Genomic DNA, 15969 nt, shown 5'->3' on the forward strand with positions numbered 1-15969 from the left:
ACACCCCGAATCAATAAGATTCGGCTGAATTCAACATCACCAGCTCCCACAACCTGAGGGAAATGTCCAAGTCTTCAGTGGAGTTAAAGGTGCAATAGACTTTTCGTATGATGCGCTCAAAAGAAGTTGCGGGAGTAGCAACATCCAATGCCTTCCAATCGGAAAGAGAAAGTGGGGAGTGGAGAAACATCAAGCAGGGCAAGGGGCTCTGCAGCCTGGTCTTAAGCATGCCTACACCGCTATCCTGCCCAAAAGTCAGGTAGAGCTAAGAACTCAGACCAGGCTCCAGAAAGGAGAGTCAACTTGGACCTTTCTTCTTGAAGAAAGGCCAGTTGACACATGCCAAGGAGGAAAAGGCCTACAGCACCCGGCATTCCCAGGCGGTCTCCCGTCCAAGGACATACTGGGTCCGCCCTGCTTAGCTTCCGAGATCAAGTGAGATCGGGCGTATTGAGAGCGGATTGACCGTAGGCCGTGACCTTCACAAACTAACTCTTTTGAAGTTGAAAGGGATCGAAAAGTCCTGGATGTAGAAGCCGCACTGCCGGGTTGAAAGAACAATGGACCCAGAAACATATTCGATGCTTCATCCTAAGAAAGGAACCTCATGTCCACGATACCCGACACGTAAATTCCGGGAGATCATTTCCTTGAGAGTCTTGCTTTTTTTTTTTTTTAAAGCATCATTTCAAACGCCCCGAATCAATAAGATTCGGCTGAATTCAACATCACCAGCTCCTACAACCTGAGCGAAATTTCCAAGTCTTCAGTGGAGTTCAAGGTGCAAGAGTTTTTTCCTGTGATGCTCTCAAAAGAAGTTGCGGGAGTCGTCAACATCCAATGCCTTCCAATCGGAAAGAGAAAATGGGGAGTGGAGAAACATCAAGCAGGGCAAGGGGCTCTGCAGCCTGGTCTTAAGCATGCCTACACCGCTATCCTGCCCAAAAGTCAGGTAGAGCTAGGAACTCAGACCAGGCTCCAGAAAGGAGAGTCAACTTGGACCTTTCTTCTTGAAGAAAGGCCAGTAGACACATGCCAAGGAGGAAAAGGCCTACAGCACCCGGCATTCCCAGGCGGTCTCCCATCCAAGGTCATACTGGGTCCGCCCTGCTTAGCTTCCGAGATCAAGTGAGATCGGGCGTATTCAGAGCGGATTGACCGTAGGCCGTGACCGCCTAAAACTACCTCTTTTGAAATTGATAGGGATCGAAAAGTCCTGGATGTAGAAGTCGCACTGCCGGGTTGAAGGAACAATGGACCCAGAAACATATTCGATGCTTCATCCTAAGAAAGGAACCTCATGTCCACGATACACCAACACGTAAATTCCGGGAGATCATTTCCTTCAGAGTCTTGCTTTTTTTAAAAAAAGCATCATTTCAAACACCCCGAATCAATAAGATTCGGCTGAATTCAACATCACCAGCTCCCAGAACCTGAGGGAAATTTCCAAGTCTTCAGTGGAGTTCAACGTGCAAGAGTCTTTTCTTGTGATGCTCTCAAAAGAAGTAGCAGGAGTCGTCAACATCCAATGCCTTCCAATCGGAAAGAGAAATTGTGGAGTGGAGAAACATCAAGCAGGGCAAGGGGCTCTGCAGCCTGGTCTTAAGCATGCCTACACCGCTATCCTGCCCAAAAGTCAGGTAGAGCTAGGAACTCAGACCAGGCTCCAGAAAGGAGAGTCAACTTGGACCTTTCTTCTTGAAGAAATGCCAGTTGACACATGCCAAGGGGGAAAAGGCCTACAGCACCCGGCATTCCCAGGCGGCCTCCAATCCAAGGACATACTGGGTCCGCGCTGCTTAGCTTCCGAGATCAAGGGAGATCGGGCGTATTCAGAGTGGATTGACTGTAGGCCGTGACCTCCACAAACTAACTCTTTTGAAGTTGATAGGGATTGAAAAGTCCTGGATGTAGAAGCCGCACGGCCAGGTTAAAGGAACAATGGACCCAGAAAAATATTCGATGCTTCATCCTAAGATAGAAACCGCATGTCCATGATACACCGGCACGCAAATTCAGGGAGATCATTTCCTTCAGAGTTTTGCTTTTTTTTTAAAAAAAGCATCATTTCCAACGCCCCGAATCAATAAGATTCGGCTGAATTGAACATCACCAGCTCCCACAACCTGAGGGAAATGTCCAAGTCTTCAGTGGAGTTCAAAGTTCAAGAGTCTTTTCTTGTGATGCTCTCAAAAGATGTTTCGGGAGTCGTCAACATCCAATGCCTTCCAATCGGAAAGAGAAAGTGGGGAGTGGAGAAACATCACGCAGGGCAAGGGGCTCTGCAGCCTGGTCTTAAGCATGCCTACACCGCTATCCTGCCCAAAAGTCAGGTAGAGCTAGGAACTCAGGCCAGGCTGCAGAAATGAAATTCAGCTTGGACTTTTCTTCTTGAAGAAATGGCAGTTGACCAATGCCAAGGAGGAAAAGGCCTACAGCACCCGGCATTCCCAGGCGGTCTCCCGTCCAAGAACATACTGGGCCCGCCCTGCTTAGCTTCCGAGATCAAGTGAGATCGGGCGTATTCAGAGCGGATTGACCGTAGGCCGTGACCTCCACAAACTAACTCTTTTGAAGTTGAAAGGGATTGAAAAGTCCTGGATGTAGAAGCCGCACTGCCGGGTTGAAGGAACAATGGACCAAGAAACATATTTGATAATTCATCCTAAGAAAAGAACCTCATGTCCACGATACACCAACACGTAAATTCCGGGAGATCATTTCCTTCAGAGTCTTGCTTTTTTTTTAAAAAAAGCATCATTTCAAACACCCCGAATCAATAAGATTCAGCTGAATTCAACATCACCAGCTCCCACAACCTGAGGGAAATGTCCAAGTCTTCAGTGGAGTTCAAGGTGCAATAGACTTTTCGTATGATGCGCTCAAAAGAAGTAGCAGGAGTCGTCAATATCCAATGCCTTCCAATCGGAAAGAGAAATTTGGGAGTGGAGAAACATCAAGCAGGGCAAGGGGCTCTGCAGCCTGGTCTTAAGCATGCCTACACCGCTATCCTGCCCAAAAGTCAGGTAGAGCTAGGAACTCAGACCAGGCTCCAGAAAGGAGAGTCAACTTGGACCTTTCTTCTTGAAGAAAGGCCAGTAGACACATGCCAAGGAGGAAAAGGCCTACAGCACCCGGCATTCCCAGGCGGTCTCCCATCCAAGGTCATACTGGGTCCGCCCTGCTTAGCTTCCGAGATCAAGTGAGATCGGGCGTATTGAGAGCGGATTGAGCGTAGGCTGTGACCTCCACAAACTAACTCTTTTGAAGTTGATAGGGATCTAAAAGTCCTGGATGTAGAAGCCGCACTGTGGGGTTGAAGGAACAATGGACCCAGAAACATATTCGATGCTTCATCCTAAGAAAGGAACCTCATGTCCACTATACACCGACAGGTAAATTCCGAGAGATCATTTCCTTCAGAGTCTTGTTTAAAAAAAAAAAAAGCATCATTTCAAACGCCCTGAATCAATAAGATTTGACTGAATTCAACATCAGCAGCTCCCACAACCTGAGGGAAATTTCCAAGTCTTCAGTGGAGTTCAAGGTGCAAGAGTGTTTTCTTGTGATGCTCTCAAAAGAAGTTGCGGGAGTAGCAACATCCAATGCCTTCCAATCGGAAAGAGAAAGTGGGGAGTGGAGAAACATCAAGCAGGGCAAGGGGCTCTGCAGCCTGGTCTTAAGCATGCCTACACCGCTACCCTGCCCAAAAATCAGGTAGAGCTAGTAACTCAGGCCAGGCTCCAGAAAGGAGAGTCAACTTGGACCTTTCTTCTTGAAGAAATGCCAGTTGACACATGCCAAGGAGGAAAAGGCCTACAGCACCCGGCATTCCCAGGCAGTCTCCCGTCCAAGGACATACTGGGTCCGCCCTGCTTAGCTTCCGAGATCAAGTGAGATCGGGCGTATTCAGAGCGGATTGACCGTAGGCCGTGACCTCGAAAAACTAACTCTTTTGAAGTTGATAGGGATCGAAAAGTCCTGGATATAGAAGCCGCACTGCGGGGTGAAGGAAAAATGGACCCAGAAACATATTCGATGCTTCATCCTAAGAAAGGAACCTCATGTCCACGATATATCGACACGTAAATTCCGGGAGATCACTTCCTTCAGAGTCTTGTTTTTAAAAAAAAAAAAAAAAAAAGCATCATTTCAAACGCCCCGAATCAATAAGATTCGGCTGAATTCAACATCACCAGCTCCCACAACCTGAGGGAAATTTCCAAGTCTTCAGTGGAGTTCAAGGTGCAAGAGTCTTTTCTTGTGATATGCTCAAAAGAAGTAGCAGGAGTCATCAACATCCAATGCATTCTAATCTGAAAGAGAAAATGGGGAGTGGAGAAACATCAAGCAGGGCAAGGGGCTCTGCAGCCTGGTCTTAAGCATGCCTACACCGCTATCCTGCCCAAAAGTCAGGTAGAGCTAAGAACTCAGACCAGGCTCCAGAAAGGAGAGTCAACTTGGACCTTTCTTCTTGAAGAAAGGCCAGTTGACACATGCCAAGGAGGAAAAGGCCTACAGCACCCGGCATTCCCAGGCGGTCTCCCGTCCAAGGACATACTGGCTCCGCCCTGCTTAGCTTCCGAGATCAAGTGAGATCGGGCGTATTGAGAGCGGATTGACCGTAGGCCGTGACCTTCACAAACTAACGCTTTTGAAGTTGAAAGGGATCGAAAAGTCCTGGATGTAGAAGCCGCACTGCCGGGTTGAAAGAACAATGGACCCAGAAACATATTCGATGCTTCATCCTAAGAAAGGAACCTCATGTCCACGATACCCGACACGTAAATTCCGGGAGATCATTTCGTTGAGAGTCTTGCTTTTTTTTTTTTAAAGCATCATTTCAAACGCCCCGAATCAATAAGATTCGGCTGAATTCAACATCACCAGCTCCTACAACCTGAGCGAAATTTCCAAGTCTTCAGTGGAGTTCAAGGTGCAAGAGTTTTTTCCTGTGATGCTCTCAAAAGAAGTTGCGGGAGTCGTCAACATCCAATGCCTTGCAATCGGAAAGAGAAAATGGGGAGTGGAGAAACATCAAGCAGGGCAAGGGGCTCTGCAGCCTGGTCTTAAGCATGCCTACACCGCTATCCTGCCCAAAAGTCAGGTAGAGCTAGGAACTCAGACCAGGCTCCAGAAAGGAGAGTCAACTTGGACCTTTCTTCTTGAAGAAAGGCCAGTAGACACATGCCAAGGAGGAAAAGGCCTACAGCACCCGGCATTCCCAGGCGGTCTCCCATCCAAGGTCATACTGGGTCCGCCCTGCTTAGCTTCCGAGATCAAGTGAGATCGGGCGTATTGAGAGCGGATTGAGCGTAGGCTGTGACCTCCACAAACTAACTCTTTTGAAGTTAATAGGGATCTTAAAGTCCTGGATGTAGAAGCCGCACTGTGGGGTTGAAGGAACAATGGACCCAGAAACATATTCGATGCTTCATCCTAAGAAAGGAACCTCATGTCCACTATACACCGACAGGTAAATTCCGAGAGATCATTTCCTTCAGAGACTTGTTTAAAAAAAAAAAAAGCATCATTTCAAACGCCCTGAATCAATAAGATTTAACTGAATTCAACATCAGCAGCTCCCACAACCTGAGGGAAATTTCCAAGTCTTCAGTGGAGTTCAAGGTGCAAGAATGTTTTCTTGTGATGCTCTCAAAAGAAGTTGCGGGAGTAGCAACATCCAATGCCTTCCAATCGGAAAGAGAAAGTGGGGAGTGGAGAAACATCAAGCAGGGCAAGGGGCTCTGCAGCCTGGTCTTAAGCATGCCTACACCGCTATCCTGCCCAAAAATCAGGTAGAGCTAGGAACTCAGACCAGGCTCCAGAAAGGAGACTCAACTTGGACCTTTCTTCTTGAAGAAATGCCAGTTGACACATGCCAAGGAGGAAAAGGCCTACAGCACCCGGCATTCCCAGGCGGACTCCCGTCCAAGGACATACTGGGCCCGCCCTGCTTAGCTTCCGGGATCAAGTGAGATCGGGCGTATTCAGAGCGGATTGACCGTAGGCCGTGACCTCCACAAACTAACTCTTTTGAAGTTGATAGGGATCTAAAAGTCCTGGATGTAGAAGTCGCACTGCCGGGTTGAAGGAACAATGGACCCAGAAACATATTCGATGCTTCATCCTAAGAAAGGAACCTCATGTCCACGATACACCAACACGTAAATTCCGGGAGATCATTTCCTTCAGAGTCTTGCTTTTTTTAAAAAAAAAGCATCATTTCAAACACCCCGAATCAATAAGATTCGGCTGAATTCAACATCACCAGCTCCCAGAACCTGAGGGAAATTTCCAAGTCTTCAGTGGAGTTCAACGTGCAAGAGTCTTTTCTTGTGATGCTCTCAAAAGAAGTAGCAGGAGTCGTCAACATCCAATGCCTTCTAATATGAAAGAGAAAGTGGGGAGTGGAGAAACATCACGCAGGGCAAGGAGCTCTGCAGCCTGGTCTTAAGCATGCCTACACTGCTATCCTGCCCAAAAGTCAGGTAGAGCTAGGAACTCAGGCCAGGCTGCAGAAATGAAATTCAGCTTGGACTTTTCTTCTTGAAGAAATGGCAGTTGACCAATGCCAAGGAGGAAAAGGCCTACAGCACCCGGCATTCCCAGGCGGTCTCCCGTCCAAGAACATACTGGGCCCGCCCTGCTTAGCTTCCGGGATCAAGTGAGATCGGGCGTATTCAGAGCGGATTGACCGTAGGCCATGACCTCCACAAACTAACTCTTTTGAAGTTGAAAGGGATTGAAAAGTCCTGGATGTAGAAGCCGCATTGCCGGGTTGAAGGAACAATGGACCCAGAAACATATTCGATGCTTCATCCTAAGAAAGGAACCTCATGTCCACGATACACCAACACGTAAATTCCGGGAGATCATTTCCTTCAGAGTCTTGCTTTTTTTAAAAAAAAGCATCATTTCAAACGCCCCGAATCAATAAGATTCGGCTGAATTCAACATCACCAGCTCCCACAACCTGAGGGAAATTTCCAAGTCTTCAGTGGAGTTCAAGGTGCAAGAGTCTTTTCTTGTGATATGCTCAAAAGAAGTAGCAGGAGTCGTCAACATCCAATGCATTCTAATCTGAAAGAGAAAGTGGGGAGTGGAGAAACATCAAGCAGGGCAAGGGGCTCTGCAGCCTGGTCTTAAGCATGCCTACACCGCTATCCTGCCCAAAAGTCAGGTAGAGCTAAGAACTCAGACCAGGCTCCAGAAAGGAGAGTCAACTTGGACCTTTCTTCTTGAAGAAAGGCCAGTTGACACATGCCAAGGAGGAAAAGGCCTACAGCACCCGGCATTCCCAGGCGGTCTCCCGTCCAAGGACATACTGGGTCCGCCCTGCTTAGCTTCCGAGATCAAGTGAGATCGGGCGTATTGAGAGCGGATTGACCGTAGGCCGTGACCTTCACAAACTAACTCTTTTGAAGTTGAAAGGGATCGAAAAGTCCTGGATGTAGAAGCCGCACTGCCGGGTTGAAAGAACAATGGACCCAGAAACATATTCGATGCTTCATCCTAAGAAAGGAACCTCATGTCCACGATACCCGACACGTAAATTCCGGGAGATCATTTCCTTGAGAGTCTTGCTTTTTTTTTTTTTAAAGCATCATTTCAAACGCCCCGAATCAATAAGATTCGGCTGAATTCAACATCACCAGCTCCTACAACCTGAGCGAAATTTCCAAGTCTTCAGTGGAGTTCAAGGTGCAAGAGTTTTTTCCTGTGATGCTCTCAAAAGAAGTTGCGGGAGTCGTCAACATCCAATGCCTTCTAATCTGAAAGAGAAAGTGGGGAGTGGAGAAACATCAAGCAGGGCAAGGGGCTCTGCAGCCTGGTCTTAAGCATGCCTACACCGCTATCCTGCCCAAAAGTCAGGTAGAGCTAGGAACTCAGACCAGGCTCCAGAAAGGAGAGTCAACTTGGACCTTTCTTCTTGAAGAAAGGCCAGTAGACACATGCCAAGGAGGAAAAGGCCTACAGCACCCGGCATTCCCAGGCGGTCTCCCATCCAAGGTCATACTGGGTCCGCCCTGCTTAGCTTCCGAGATCAAGTGAGATCGGGCGTATTGAGAGCGGATTGAGCGTAGGCCGTGACCTCCACAAACTAACTCTTTTGAAGTTAATAGGGATCTTAAAGTCCTGGATGTAGAAGCCGCACTGTGGGGTTGAAGGAACAATGGACCCAGAAACATATTCGATGCTTCATCCTAAGAAAGGAACCTCATGTCCACTATACACCGACAGGTAAATTCCGAGAGATCATTTCCTTTAGGGTCTTGTTTAAAAAAAAAAAAAAGCATCATTTCAAACGCCCTGAATCAATAAGATTTAACTGAATTCAACATCAGCAGCTCCCACAACCTGAGGGAAATTTCCAAGTCTTCAGTGGAGTTCAAGGTGCAAGAATGTTTTCTTGTGATGCTCTCAAAAGAAGTTGCGGGAGTAGCAACATCCAATGCCTTCCAATCGGAAAGAGAAAGTGGGGAGTGGAGAAACATCAAGCAGGGCAAGGGGCTCTGCAGCCTGGTCTTAAGCATGCTTACACCGCTATCCTGCCCAAAAATCAGGTAGAGCTAGGAACTCAGACCAGGCTCCAGAAAGGAGACTCAACTTGGACCTTTCTTCTTGAAGAAATGCCAGTTGACACATGCCAAGGAGGAAAAGGCCTACAGCACCCGGCATTCCCAGGCGGACTCCCGTCCAAGGACATACTGGGCCCGCCCTGCTTAGCTTCCGGGATCAAGTGAGATCGGGCGTATTCAGAGCGGATTGACCGTAGGCCGTGACCTCCACAAACTAACTCTTTTGAAGTTGATAGGGATCTAAAAGTCCTGGATGTAGAAGTCGCACTGCCGGGTTGAAGGAACAATGGACCCAGAAACATATTCGATGCTTCATCCTAAGAAAGGAACCTCATGTCCACGATACACCAACACGTAAATTCCGGGAGATCACTTCCTTCAGAGTCTTGCTTTTTTTTAAAAAAGCATCATTTCAAACACCCCGAATCAATAAGATTCGGCTGAATTCAACATCACCAGCTCCTACAACCTGAGCGAAATTTCCAAGTCTTCAGTGGAGTTCAAGGTGCAAGAGTTTTTTCCTGTGATGCTCTCAAAAGAAGTTGCGGGAGTCGTCAACATCCAATGCCTTCTAATCTGAAAGAGAAAGTGGGGAGTGGAGAAACATCAAGCAGGGCAAGGGGCTCTGCAGCCTGGTCTTAAGCATGCCTACACCGCTATCCTGCCCAAAAGTCAGGTAGAGCTAGGAACTCAGACCAGGCTCCAGAAAGGAGAGTCAACTTGGACCTTTCTTCTTGAAGAAAGGCCAGTAGACACATGCCAAGGAGGAAAAGGCCTACAGCACCCGGCATTCCCAGGCGGTCTCCCATCCAAGGTCATACTGGGTCCGCCCTGCTTAGCTTCCGAGATCAAGTGAGATCGGGCGTATTGAGAGCGGATTGAGCGTAGGCCGTGACCTCCACAAACTAACTCTTTTGAAGTTAATAGGGATCTTAAAGTCCTGGATGTAGAAGCCGCACTGTGGGGTTGAAGGAACAATGGACCCAGAAACATATTCGATGCTTCATCCTAAGAAAGGAACCTCATGTCCACTATACACCGACAGGTAAATTCCGAGAGATCATTTCCTTTAGGGTCTTGTTTAAAAAAAAAAAAAAGCATCATTTCAAACGCCCTGAATCAATAAGATTTAACTGAATTCAACATCAGCAGCTCCCACAACCTGAGGGAAATTTCCAAGTCTTCAGTGGAGTTCAAGGTGCAAGAATGTTTTCTTGTGATGCTCTCAAAAGAAGTTGCGGGAGTAGCAACATCCAATGCCTTCCAATCGGAAAGAGAAAGTGGGGAGTGGAGAAACATCAAGCAGGGCAAGGGGCTCTGCAGCCTGGTCTTAAGCATGCTTACACCGCTATCCTGCCCAAAAATCAGGTAGAGCTAGGAACTCAGACCAGGCTCCAGAAAGGAGACTCAACTTGGACCTTTCTTCTTGAAGAAATGCCAGTTGACACATGCCAAGGAGGAAAAGGCCTACAGCACCCGGCATTCCCAGGCGGACTCCCGTCCAAGGACATACTGGGCCCGCCCTGCTTAGCTTCCGGGATCAAGTGAGATCGGGCGTATTCAGAGCGGATTGACCGTAGGCCGTGACCTCCACAAACTAACTCTTTTGAAGTTGATAGGGATCTAAAAGTCCTGGATGTAGAAGTCGCACTGCCGGGTTGAAGGAACAATGGACCCAGAAACATATTCGATGCTTCATCCTAAGAAAGGAACCTCATGTCCACGATACACCAACACGTAAATTCCGGGAGATCACTTCCTTCAGAGTCTTGCTTTTTTTTAAAAAAGCATCATTTCAAACACCCCGAATCAATAAGATTCGGCTGAATTCAACATCACCAGCTCCCAGAACCTGAGGGAAATTTCCAAGTCTTCAGTGGAGTTCAACGTGCAAGAGTCTTTTCTTGTGATGCTCTCAAAAGAAGTAGCAGGAGTCGTCAACATCCATTGCCTTCTAATCTGAAAGAGAAAGTGGGGAGTGGAGAAACATCACGCAGGGCAAGGAGCTCTGCAGCCTGGTCTTAAGCATGCCTACACTGCTATCCTGCCCAAAAGTCAGGTAGAGCTAGGAACTCAGGCCAGGCTGCAGAAATGAAATTCAGCTTGGACTTTTCTTCTTGAAGAAATGGCAGTTGACCAATGCCAAGGAGGAAAAGGCCTACAGCACCCGGCATTCCCAGGCGGTCTCCCGTCCAAGAACATACTGGGCCCGCCCTGCTTAGCTTCCGGGATCAAGTGAGATCGGGCGTATTCAGAGCGGATTGACCGTAGGCCATGTCCTCCACAAACTAACTCTTTTGAAGTTGAAAGGGATTGAAAAGTCCTGGATGTAGAAGCCGCACTGCCGGGTTGAAGGAACAATGGACCCAGAAACATATTCGATGCTTCATCCTAAGAAAGGAACCTCATGTCCACGATACACCAACACGTAAATTCCGGGAGATCATTTCCTTCAGAGTCTTGCTTTTTTAAAAAAAAGCATCATTTCAAACACCCCGAATCAATAAGATTCGGCTGAATTCAACATCACCAGCTCCCACAACCTGAGGGAAATGTCCAAGTCTTCAGTGGAGTTCAAGGTGCAATAGACTTTTCGTATGATGCGCTCAAAAGAAGTTGCGGGAGTAGCAACATCCAATGCCTTCCAATCGGAAAGAGAAAGTGGGGAGTGGAGAAACATCAAGCAGGGCAAGGGGCTCTGCAGCCTGGTCTTAAGCATGCCTACACCGCTATCCTGCCCAAAAATCAGGTAGAGCTAGTAACTCAGGCCAGGCTCCAGAAAGGAGAGTCAACTTGGACCTTTCTTCTTGAAGAAATGCCAGTTGACACATGCCAAGGAGGAAAAGGCCTACAGAACCCGGCATTCCCAGGCAGTCTCCCGTCCAAGGACATACTGGGTCCGCCCTGCTTAGCTTCCGAGATCAAGTGAGATCGGGCGTATTCAGAGCGGATTGACCGTAGGCCGTGACCTCGAAAAACTAACTCTTTTGAAGTTGATAGGGATCGAAAAGTCCTGGATATAGAAGCCGCACTGCGGGGTTGAAGGAAAAATGGACCCAGAAACATATTCGATGCTTCATCCTAAGAAAGGAACCTCATGTCCACGATATATCGACACGTAAATTCCGGGAGATCATTTCCTTCAGAGTCTTGCTTTTTTTAAAAAAAAAAAAAAAGCATCATTTCAAACGCCCCGAATCAATAAGATTCGGCTGAATTCAACATCACCAGCTCCCACAACCTGAGGGAAATTTCCAAGTCTTCAGTGGAGTTCAAGGTGCAAGAGTCTTTTCTTGTGATATGCTCAAAAGAAGTAGCAGGAGTCGTCAACATCCAATGCATTCTAATCTGAAAGAGAAAGTGGGGAGTGGAGAAACATCAAGCAGGGCAAGGGGCTCTGCAGCCTGGTCTTAAGCATGCCTACACCGCTATCCTGCCCAAAAGTCAGGTAGAGCTAAGAACTCAGACCAGGCTCCAGAAAGGAGAGTCAACTTGGACCTTTCTTCTTGAAGAAAGGCCAGTTGACACATGCCAAGGAGGAAAAGGCCTACAGCACCCGGCATTCCCAGGCGGTCTCCCGTCCAAGGACATACTGGGTCCGCCCTGCTTAGCTTCCGAGATCAAGTGAGATCGGGCGTATTGAGAGCGGATTGACCGTAGGCCGTGACCTTCACAAACTAACTCTTTTGAAGTTGAAAGGGATCGAAAAGTCCTGGATGTAGAAGCCGCACTGCCGGGTTGAAAGAACAATGGACCCAGAAACATATTCGATGCTTCATCCTAAGAAAGGAACCTCATGTCCACGATACCCGACACGTAAATTCCGGGAGATCATTTCCTTCAGAGTCTTGCTTTTTTTTTTTTTAAAAGCATCATTTCAAACGCCCCGAATCAATAAGATTCGGCTGAATTCAACATCACCAGCTCCTACAACCTGAGCGAAATTTCCAAGTCTTCAGTGGAGTTCAAGGTGCAAGAGTTTTTTCCTGTGATGCTCTCAAAAGAAGTTGCGGGAGTCGTCAACATCCAATGCCTTCCAATCGGAAAGAGAAAATGGGGAGTGGAGAAACATCAAGCAGGGCAAGGGGCTCTGCAGCCTGGTCTTAAGCATGCCTACACCGCTATCCTGCCCAAAAGTCAGGTAGAGCTAGGAACTCAGACCAGGCTCCAGAAAGGAGAGTCAACTTGGACCTTTCTTCTTGAAGAAAGGCCAGTAGACACATGCCAAGGAGGAAAAGGCCTACAGCACCCGGCATTCCCAGGCGGTCTCCCATCCAAGGTCATACTGGGTCCGCCCTGCTTAGCTTCCGAGATCAAGTGAGATCGGGCGTATTCAGAGCGGATTGACCGTAGGCCGTGACCGCCTAAAACTACCTCTTTTGAAATTGATAGGGATCGAAAAGTCCTGGATGTAGAAGTCGCACTGCCGGGTTGAAGGAACAATGGACCCAGAAACATATTCGATGCTTCATCCTAAGAAAGGAACCTCATGTCCACGATACACCAACACGTAAATTCCGGGAGATCATTTCCTTCAGAGTCTTGCTTTTTTTAAAAAAAGCATCATTTCAAACACCCCGAATCAATAAGATTCGGCTGAATTCAACATCACCAGCTCCCAGAACCTGAGGGAAATTTCCAAGTCTTCAGTGGAGTTCAACGTGCAAGAGTCTTTTCTTGTGATGCTCTCAAAAGAAGTAGCAGGAGTCGTCAACATCCAATGCCTTCCAATCGGAAAGAGAAATTGTGGAGTGGAGAAACATCAAGCAGGGCAAGGGGCTCTGCAGCCTGGTCTTAAGCATGCCTACACCGCTATCCTGCCCAAAAGTCAGGTAGAGCTAGGAACTCAGACCAGGCTCCAGAAAGGAGAGTCAACTTGGACCTTTCTTCTTGAAGAAATGCCAGTTGACACATGCCAAGGAGGAAAAGGCCTACAGCACCCGGCATTCCCAGGCGGCCTCCAATCCAAGGACATACTGGGTCCGCGCTGCTTAGCTTCCGAGATCAAGGGAGATCGGGCGTATTCAGAGTGGATTGACTGCAGGCCGTGACCTCCACAAACTAACTCTTTTGAAGTTGATAGGGATTGAAAAGTCCTGGATGTAGAAGCCGCACGGCCAGGTTAAAGGAACAATGGACCCAGAAAAATATTCGATGCTTCATCCTAAGATAGAAACCGCATGTCCATGATACACCGGCACGCAAATTCAGGGAGATCATTTCCTTCAGAGTTTTGCTTTAAAAAAAAAAAAAAGCATCATTTCCAACGCCCCGAATCAATAAGATTCGGCTGAATTGAACATCACCAGCTCCCAGAACCTGAGGGAAATGTCCAAGTCTTCAGTGGAGTTCAAAGTTCAAGAGTCTTTTCTTGTGATGCTCTCAAAAGATGTTTCGGGAGTCGTCAACATCCAATGCCTTCCAATCGGAAAGAGAAAGTGGGGAGTGGAGAAACATCACGCAGGGCAAGGGGCTCTGCAGCCTGGTCTTAAGCATGCCTACACTGCTATCCTGCCCAAAAGTCAGGTAGAGCTAGGAACTCAGGCCAGGCTGCAGAAATGAAATTCAGCTTGGACTTTTCTTCTTGAAGAAATGGCAGTTGACCAATGCCAAGGAGGAAAAGGCCTACAGGACCCGGCATTCCCAGGCGGTCTCCCGTCCAAGAACATACTGGGCCCGCCCTGCTTAGCTTCCGAGATCAAGTGAGATCGGGCGTATTCAGAGCGGATTGACTGTAGGCCGTGACCTCCACAAACTAACTCTTTTGAAGTTGAAAGGGATTGAAAAGTCCTGGATGTAGAAGCCGCACTGCCGGGTTGAAGGAACAATGGACTAAGAAACATATTTGATAATTCATCCTAAGAAAAGAACCTCATGTCCACGATACACCAACACGTAAATTCCGGGAGATCATTTCCTTCAGAGTCTTGCTTTTTTTTAAAAAAAAGCATCATTTCAAACACCCCGAATCAATAAGATTCAGCTGAATTCAACATCACCAGCTCCCACAACCTGAGGGAAATGTCCAAGTCTTCAGTGGAGTTCAAGGTGCAATAGACTTTTCGTATGATGCGCTCAAAAGAAGTAGCAGGAGTCGTCAATATCCAATGCCTTCCAATCGGAAAGAGAAATTTGGGAGTGGAGAAACATCAAGCAGGGCAAGGGGCTCTGCAGCCTGGTCTTAAGCATGCCTACACCGCTATCCTGCCCAAAAGTCAGGTAGAGCTAGGAACTCAGACCAGGCTCCAGAAAGGAGAGTCAACTTGGACCTTTCTTCTTAAAGAAATGCCAGTTGACACATGCCAAGGAGGAAAAGGCCTACAGCACCCGGCATTCCCAGGCGGTCTCCCGTCCAAGGACATACTGGGTCCGCCCTGCTTAGCTTCCGAGATCAAGTGAGATCGGGCGTATTCAGAGCGGATTGGCCGTAGGCCGTGACCTCGAAAAACTAACTCTTTTGAAGTTGATAGGGATCGAAAAGTCCTGGATATAGAAGCCGCACTGCGGGGTTGAAGGAAAAATGGACCCAGAAACATATTCGATGCTTCATCCTAAGAAAGGAACCTCATGTCCACGATATATCGACACGTAAATTCCGGGAGATCATTTCCTTCAGAGTCTTGTTTAAAAAAAAAAAAAAAAAAAAGCATCATTTCAAACGCCCCGAATCAATAAGATTCGGCTGAATTCAACATCACCAGCTCCCACAACCTGAGGGAAATTTCCAAGTCTTCAGTGGAGTTCAAGGTGCAAGAGTCTTTTCTTGTGATATGCTCAAAAGAAGTAGCAGGAGTCGTCAACATCCAATGCATTCTAATCTGAAAGAGAAAGTGGGGAGTGGAGAAACATCAAGCAGGGCAAGGGGCTCTGCAGCCTGGTCTTAAGCATGCCTACACCGCTATCCTGCCCAAAAGTCAGGTAGAGCTAAGAACTCAGACCAGGCTCCAGAAAGGAGAGTCAACTTGGACCTTTCTTCTTGAAGAAAGGCCAGTTGACACATGCCAAGGAGGAAAAGGCCTACAGCACCCGGCATTCCCAGGCGGTCTCCCGTCCAAGGACATACTGGGTCCGCCCTGCTTAGCTTCCGAGATCAAGTGAGATCGGGCGTATTGAGAGCGGATTGACCGTAGGCCGTGACCTTCACAAACTAACTCTTTTGAAGTTGAAAGGGATCGAAAAGTCCTGGATGTAGAAGCCGCACTGCCGGGTTGAAAGAACAATGGACCCAGAAACATATTCGATGCTTCATCCTAAGAAAGGAACCTCATGTCCACGATACCCGACACGTAAATTCCGGGAGATCATTTCCTTGAGAGTCTTGCTTTTTTTTTTTTAAAGCATCATTTCAAACGCCCCGAATCAATAAGATTCGGCTGAATTCAAC

At 47.7% G+C, this 15969-nt stretch overlaps 17 pseudogenes; all 17 read right to left on the bottom strand.

Moving 5' to 3' along the window:
- Window positions 1–355: 355 nt before the first annotated feature.
- On the bottom strand, window positions 356–473 carry LOC134292745 (5S ribosomal RNA; annotated as a pseudogene).
- Window positions 474–1048: 575 nt separating this feature from the next.
- Window positions 1049–1166, bottom strand: LOC134292734 (5S ribosomal RNA; annotated as a pseudogene).
- A 1266-nt stretch (window positions 1167–2432) lies between these two features.
- Window positions 2433–2550, bottom strand: LOC134292854 (5S ribosomal RNA; annotated as a pseudogene).
- Window positions 2551–3816: 1266 nt separating this feature from the next.
- LOC134292719 (5S ribosomal RNA) lies at window positions 3817–3934 on the bottom strand (annotated as a pseudogene).
- Window positions 3935–4515: 581 nt separating this feature from the next.
- On the bottom strand, window positions 4516–4633 carry LOC134292728 (5S ribosomal RNA; annotated as a pseudogene).
- Window positions 4634–5897: 1264 nt separating this feature from the next.
- LOC134292698 (5S ribosomal RNA) lies at window positions 5898–6015 on the bottom strand (annotated as a pseudogene).
- A 575-nt stretch (window positions 6016–6590) lies between these two features.
- LOC134292676 (5S ribosomal RNA) lies at window positions 6591–6708 on the bottom strand (annotated as a pseudogene).
- A 574-nt stretch (window positions 6709–7282) lies between these two features.
- On the bottom strand, window positions 7283–7400 carry LOC134292746 (5S ribosomal RNA; annotated as a pseudogene).
- A 1266-nt stretch (window positions 7401–8666) lies between these two features.
- Window positions 8667–8784, bottom strand: LOC134292699 (5S ribosomal RNA; annotated as a pseudogene).
- Window positions 8785–10049: 1265 nt separating this feature from the next.
- On the bottom strand, window positions 10050–10167 carry LOC134292700 (5S ribosomal RNA; annotated as a pseudogene).
- Window positions 10168–10740: 573 nt separating this feature from the next.
- LOC134292677 (5S ribosomal RNA) lies at window positions 10741–10858 on the bottom strand (annotated as a pseudogene).
- Window positions 10859–11430: 572 nt separating this feature from the next.
- LOC134292770 (5S ribosomal RNA) lies at window positions 11431–11548 on the bottom strand (annotated as a pseudogene).
- A 581-nt stretch (window positions 11549–12129) lies between these two features.
- On the bottom strand, window positions 12130–12247 carry LOC134292747 (5S ribosomal RNA; annotated as a pseudogene).
- A 575-nt stretch (window positions 12248–12822) lies between these two features.
- On the bottom strand, window positions 12823–12940 carry LOC134292735 (5S ribosomal RNA; annotated as a pseudogene).
- Window positions 12941–14207: 1267 nt separating this feature from the next.
- LOC134292661 (5S ribosomal RNA) lies at window positions 14208–14325 on the bottom strand (annotated as a pseudogene).
- Window positions 14326–14900: 575 nt separating this feature from the next.
- LOC134292861 (5S ribosomal RNA) lies at window positions 14901–15018 on the bottom strand (annotated as a pseudogene).
- Window positions 15019–15599: 581 nt separating this feature from the next.
- LOC134292748 (5S ribosomal RNA) lies at window positions 15600–15717 on the bottom strand (annotated as a pseudogene).
- Window positions 15718–15969: the final 252 nt, after the last annotated feature.

Source organism: Anolis carolinensis, chromosome 6, assembly GCF_035594765.1.
Source record: "Anolis carolinensis isolate JA03-04 chromosome 6, rAnoCar3.1.pri, whole genome shotgun sequence".
Taxonomy (NCBI): Eukaryota; Metazoa; Chordata; class Lepidosauria; order Squamata; family Dactyloidae; genus Anolis; species Anolis carolinensis.